Raw genomic sequence first — 6,642 nt, 5'->3', positions numbered from 1 at the left:
CGGCGACCGGCGCCGATCCCCTCCCCTCCGGGCACCTCCTCGCCGCCGCCCGGCCATCTCCGGCGCCTCCGCGGCCTCCAGCTCCGGCGAGCCGCCGCCTCGTCTCCGGCTGCCCTCGGGTCCCGCGCCAGATCTGGATCTCGGAGGTTGTTTATCCACTAAGTCCCCGAATCCCTGACATAATCATGCCATGTTCATCATGCTATATCTCTGCATTCGTAGCTCCGTTTTGTGCGTGTAATATGTCAAATTGTTCGCCTCGACGAGTACTTCATTTCATTCCATTGCATCATTTTCATTTGAGCTCATCTTGATGCCCGAAATGCTGTTGGAAGAGTGCATGTTGATGTTAATCTGCTTGAAACTGTTATAACTTGCTCATTTGTCATTTTTGCCATGATTGATGTGTGCATCCTATGAGGTTGATGTCTTCATGTGTTTTGATCTATGCCATGCCATCTTTCCAGGGGTGTATGCCATGTATTTTTGTGATCAATGTGGTAACTACCACACGCATGCAAACTAGGCTTCGTGATATTGCTGATTTTAGTCCCTGTTCTGCTGTTATTTTGATGCCATGTAAACTTGATGCTACAGAGAGATCCATGCATATTTTGAGATACTTCAGTAAGGGTGTTTTGAACATGTGGTTTTTGTATATCCATTCATGCCCTTGTTTGCAATTATGGAGTAGTCTAGCATGTCATTTGAGTGCTCTACTTTTGCTTCAAAATGTTTCCTGGCAGATTGTTTACGTGTTATTCAATTTGGCCAAGCTTGCTATAGTTGATCCTTGCATGCTATGGACTTGTTCTTGCCTTGGTTTGTTACACAAACATGCCTTATTGATGATGCTATGCTTATATTGTCATGCAATGACTTGTGGTGAGTGAATCGAGCTTGTTAAGTAGTGTACATGATGTTGCTGTTTTGCTAGACAGATTCTGTAATTTTGTGATGCCATGTTAACATGCTTCTACTAATCATTCTATGCATAATCTGGAGATGTTATATAAACATGTTTTAATCTACATGTCTTGCTCTATCAATTCATGCCCTTGGTTGCATTTATAGCTTGCTGTAGATTGTTCATATCTTGCTCCAAAGTTGCTTGATAATGTTGCTATCAGCCTGTTAACATTAAGTTCACTTGTTCCCATGTGTTTTGCTAGTGATCCATGCACCCTATGAACTTGTTCTTGCCATGCTTAGCTTCACAAACATGTATTCTTACTGTTGGTTTCCTTGCCATGCCATGTATTGCTCTGTGGTGAGTGGTTCAAGCTCACCAACATGCCTACTTATTGTTGTTCCTGCCATGTATGAATCTGTAATATAACTTGCCATGTTTACATGGGTGCCATCATATCTTCTGATCCTTTTTGGCTCATGGTCAGTAAGGGACTTTTGATCTATGCTATTAGTAGATTCATGCCATGCCTTTATTTGCCATGATAAGTTGCTGTAACATGTTGTTTCCTTGTTCTTAACATTGCAACCTGATGTTATTTCTGCTAAAGTCTGAAACTGTTATTATTTGCAATATCTCCATGTCTTTTTGAGCTTGATCTAGTGATTTCTGGAGATAGCTCAGTGTTCATGTTTTGTAGTGCTTTACCTGTACTTCATGCCCATGCCTTTTGTTATTATATTGTGGTGCTGTAGCATACTGTTGTGATGCTTGCAATATGCCTAGTTGCTGTTATGGACAGATTGTTGTTATGACTTGTATAGAGTGTGTGTTGCACCGTTGCTCCGTTTTGAGTGTGCTCTATATGAAACTTGCTTGTTTTTGCATGTAGTTTCATATTATCTTGTTGCATCCTTGTTTTGGTGTGTTTGCTTGATGTTTGGGTGCTTTTTGCATCAATGCCATGTTTAACTTGTTTTGCTCATATCTTCTAGGCCGTAGCTCCGAATTAAATGAACTTTATATGTAACTTGACTAGAATTTCATGTAGATCATCTTGGTGCTCTTTAACTTGCTGTTTAACAACTTCAACTTAAGGTTTGTTCAGATCTGGACCAATTTCGAAATATGCATATGAGGACTTACCGGAATCGTTATATGTTGTTCCCGGCCTCATTTAAACTTGCTTTGATGGGTTGTTCTTGTTTGCATCATCTCTTGCCATGAGTAGCTTCATGTAGCTTTGTCATGCATCATGCTTGTTGTGCATCATGTCTTGTTCATGTGTGGTGTGTTTACCATGTTGTGTGCTTCTTTTCGATAGTTCTCGTTTCGTTGCGATCGTGAGGATGCGTTCGTCTACGTGTGGTTCGTCTTCGTGGCTTCATCTTCTTCATGGACTCGTTCTTCTTCCTTGCGGGATTTCAGGCAAGATGACCGCTACCCTGGATCTCACTATTATCATTGCTATGCTAGTTGCTTCGTTCTTTCGCTATGCTGCATTACCTATCTGTTGCTCATCAAGCCTCCCAAATTGCCATGAACCTCTAACCTTTGACACCCTTCCTAGCAAACCGTTGTTTGGCTATGTTACCGCTTTGCTCAGCCCCTCTTATAGCGTAGCTAGTTGCAGGTGAAGTTGAAGATTGCTCCATGGTGGACAGGGTTATGTTGGGATATCACAATATCTCTTATATTATTAATGCATCTATATACTTGGTAAAGGGTGGAAGGCTCGGCCTTATGCCTGGTGTTTTGTTCCACTCTTGCCGCCCTAGTTTCCGTCATACCGGTGTTATGTTCCCGGATTTTGCGTTCCTAACGCGGTCGGGTGATTTATGGGACCCCCCTGACAGTTCGCTTTGAATAAAACTTGTCCAGCAAGGCCCAACCTTGGTTTTACCATTTGCCTCACCACCACCTACTCTTCCCTTGGGAGTAATTAACCCAAGGGTCATCTTTATTTTAGCCCCCGGGCCAGTGCTTGTCTAAGTGTTGGTCCGAACTGAGCAGCCTGCGGGGCCACCTCGGGGAAACTCGAAGTTTGGTTTTACTCGTAGCTTGACTTATCCGGTGTTGCCCTGAGAACAAGATATGTGCAGCTCCTATCGGGATTGTCGGCGCATCGGGCGGCTTTGCTGGTCTTGTTTTACCATTGTCGAAATGTCTTGTAAACCGGGATTCCGAGACTGATCGTGTCTTCCCGGGAGAAGGTCTATTCCTTCGTTGATCGCGAGAGCTTGTCATGGGCTAAGTTGGGATACCCCTGCAGGGTATAAACTTTCGAGAGCCGTGCCCGCAGTTATGTGGCAGATGGGAATTTGTTAATGTCCGGTTGTAGATAACTTGACACCAGATCCGAATTAAAATGCATCAACCGCGTGTGTAGCCGTGATGGTCTCTTCTCGGCGGAGTCCGGGAAGTGAACACGGTTTCTGTGTTATGATTGACGTAAGTAGGAGTTCAGGATCACCTCTTGATCATTGCTAGTTGACGACCGTTCCGCTTGTTCTCTTCTCGCTCTTATTTGCGTATGTTAGCCACCATATCATGCTTAGTCGCTGCTACAACCTCACCACTTTACCCCTTCCTTTCCCATTAAGCTTTGCTAGTCTTGATACCCATGGAAATGGGATTGCTGAGTCCTCGTGGCTCACAGATTACTACAACAACAGTTGCAGGTACAGGTTATGCGATGATCTTGACGCGAGAGCGATGCTTGCTTGTGTTGAGTTCTTCTTCTGCTTCTTCGATCAGGGGATAGGTTCCAGGTCGGCAGCCTGGGCTAGCAGGGTGGATATTGTTTGAGTTTCTGTTTATGTATCATCCTTAGTCGGATGTTGATCTCTTGTATGATGATGTTGTATTCGTGTGGCATTGTATGCCTCTTGTATGTATCCCCACTATTATGTAATGTTGATGTAATGATATCCACCTTGCAAAAGCATTTCAATATGCGGGTCTATCCTTGGTGGGACCTTCGAGTTCCTTTTGGATAGGGTCGCATATTGGGCGTGACAAGTTGGTATCAGAGCCTTGACCGACCCTAGGAGCCCCCTTGATTGATCGTGTAGTTTGGCCGTTGTTGAGTCTAGAAGAAAACTGTTGTCGGAGTCTAGTTATATCGGAGAGTAGGAATTCTTTTTACTCCTGTGCCCCTTCGTCGCTCTGGTGAGGAATCTTGACGTAGGTGTTTTGAATCACTCCTCTTCCCCTTCAAATTTTTTCTTTAGGATCACGCAGTTGGTTTTTCCGGTAGTTGGTTCTCAGCTCTTTCCATCCGGTGCATTTCTCGTCAAGTTGACTCGAGCCTCTTCATCTTTGCCAAGTTCAATCCTCAGTTGTTTTATTTTCCCACCCGCCCTCCCTTCTTCTTCTAGGAACCGGAGTCCATAATCGAGTATCCTTCCTACTCGTGCGAAGTCTTTCTTTTCTTTCCTCAATGATTTCAACCGGTGTTTTCTCTTCAAGTTATTCGTCGATTATCCCCTCTAGTTGACTTTGTTTTCCCGCCCTCCCACCCTCTTCTTCCCAGAGTTTGAGTCTCTTTCGACCATCTATTTCATTCGCACGGAGCCTCTTCAGTCTTCCCTCATTTATTTCAACCGGTGATTTCTTGTCTAGTCCGTCATTCTTCATCTCTTTTTCTTTCCGGTGGACTCAATTCAAGTTTTTCGGGTTGATCATATTCTTTCTCTCGGCTCAAGTGTTCTCCTTGCTCGTTCGCCTCTCGCCAGTTAATCCTTCCGGAGTGTTCAAGACATCTCAGGAGATTCTTCTGTGTTCCAATTAATTCGAGGTTGTCACCTCATTCAAATATTTCAATTGTTCCGGTGCATCATCTATTTGTTCAACATCCCTTTCCAACAGTGTTTTCTTTTAGTGGGCCCTAACCCACAGGCCTTTTCCCAGGATCTTACCTGACTCTTCTAATTCCCCCGGAGTTATTCTCAATTCTTTTCAAATGTGATGTAAGGATGGATCCCATCAGTCACTTGCCTTCTCCAAGATCTCTTTCAAATCATTTCATTGTTGGATCAAGCTCTTCGCTTTTCATCCTCCCGGAGTATCCTAGTAATTTTGGTGGTGTTTTTCGTCGTCATCTGAAGATCGAAGAAGAGTTTTTCATATCATCCTCTCGAATTATTCCATTTGTCCGATATTCTTTTCTTAACCATCCGGAGCATGTCAGGAGCTGCTTTCCCATTTCTTTTCACCGGAGGCCATCATTCCAGTTATCGTTCTCTATTTATCTCGGTGCTTCATTCAAGTGTTCTTTAATCAGCTCATGATCTCTTTATTCTTTTGCATCTAAATCCACTATAGCATATTTGTTCTTCTAATTCTTCCCGGTGATTCATTCTCTTTCATCAGTCATTTCCAAATTCTTACGGTGGTTCGTTCAAGATTCTTTTTCCTTGATTATCATATTAATCCATTCGTTCTTTTCAATTCTACCGGTGGTTCATGAAGACCTTCTCAAGTTTGCGATATGTCACTTCTCAATTCTTTTCAACAAGAATAAGTAGTATGTGAAATCCATTGCTTGTCATCAATTTAATTTGATGAAGGATAAGCATAACATAATTCTTATTCTCATTTCATTCGTGGCACAAGTTGTCATTTTCTTCTCCGTTCTCTTCATTCAACTCTTTCAATTCTTTCCGGAGGTTTTGTGTCATGCCTTCATCAAGTATCATTCCGTCCTCTCTAGTTCGTGTTCTATTCCTCCATGTTTAGCCGGAGTGATGCCTAAATCCTTTCAATCTTATTCGTTTCTTTTCTCATTCTAACCACTCCGGTTAGAACGAGTGGTTTCAGAGTCTATCTGATTACGTGAGCTTTCGATTCTCATCATTCTCGTCATTCCTCTCTTCTTCTCGAGTGCTCTCGATTCTTTGCTCCTTCTCTTGAGTTCTTGTTTTCACCTCATCCCTTTTTCCCTGCCGTCTCGGTCCTAAGATCTCGGGACAAGATCTCTTGTTAGTGGAGGAGTGTTGTAACGCCCCGGATTCATTGCGCCAGGTGTCTGCCAGTTATTTGCCGTCATTGCCATGTCATTTGCTTGCGTGTTGCATTTTTCCATGTCATCATCTGCATTTCATATCATGTCTTCATGTGCATCGCATTTGCATACATGTTCGTCTCATGCATCCGAGCATTTTCCCCGTTGTCCGTTTTGCAATCCGGCGCTCCTATGTCCCCCAGCGTCTCCCTCTTCTTTCTTTTCGTGAGTGGGTGCTAAATGTTCTCGGAATGGATCGAGGTTTGCCAAGCGGCCTTGGTATAGCACCGGTAGACCGCCTGTCAAGTTTTGTGCCATTTGGAGGTCGTTTGATACTCCAACGGTTAACCGGGTAACCGCAAAGGCCTCTTTTGTTGTTGCCCAACACCCCTTCCAAAGTGGCCAAAAACCCATCTAAGTCTCTTCAATGCTCTCGGTCGGTCGATCACGATCCGTGGCCGAAAACCGCACCTCATTTGGACTCTCCTAGCTCCCTCTACTTATAAATATGTGGCCTCTCCCGAATTCCCGCAGTCCAAACCCTAGCTTCTTCCTCCTCCAGCCGACGGACACGTCCGCCCGCCGACGGACATGTCCGCGCCGCCGCCCACGCCCACTCCCGCGCCGCCACGTGGCCGCCGCCGCCGCCCAGCGCCGCCGGCCCGCCCAGGCCCGAGCGGGCCCGCCCGAGCCCATCGGGGCCCGACGCGCCCGCCGCCGCCCGAAG

This window comes from Triticum dicoccoides, chromosome 1B (assembly GCF_002162155.2).
Source record: "Triticum dicoccoides isolate Atlit2015 ecotype Zavitan chromosome 1B, WEW_v2.0, whole genome shotgun sequence".
NCBI classification, from domain to species: domain Eukaryota; kingdom Viridiplantae; phylum Streptophyta; class Magnoliopsida; order Poales; family Poaceae; genus Triticum; species Triticum dicoccoides.
The sequence above is the reverse complement of the archived record's forward strand: the minus strand, read 5'-3'. Positions refer to the sequence as shown.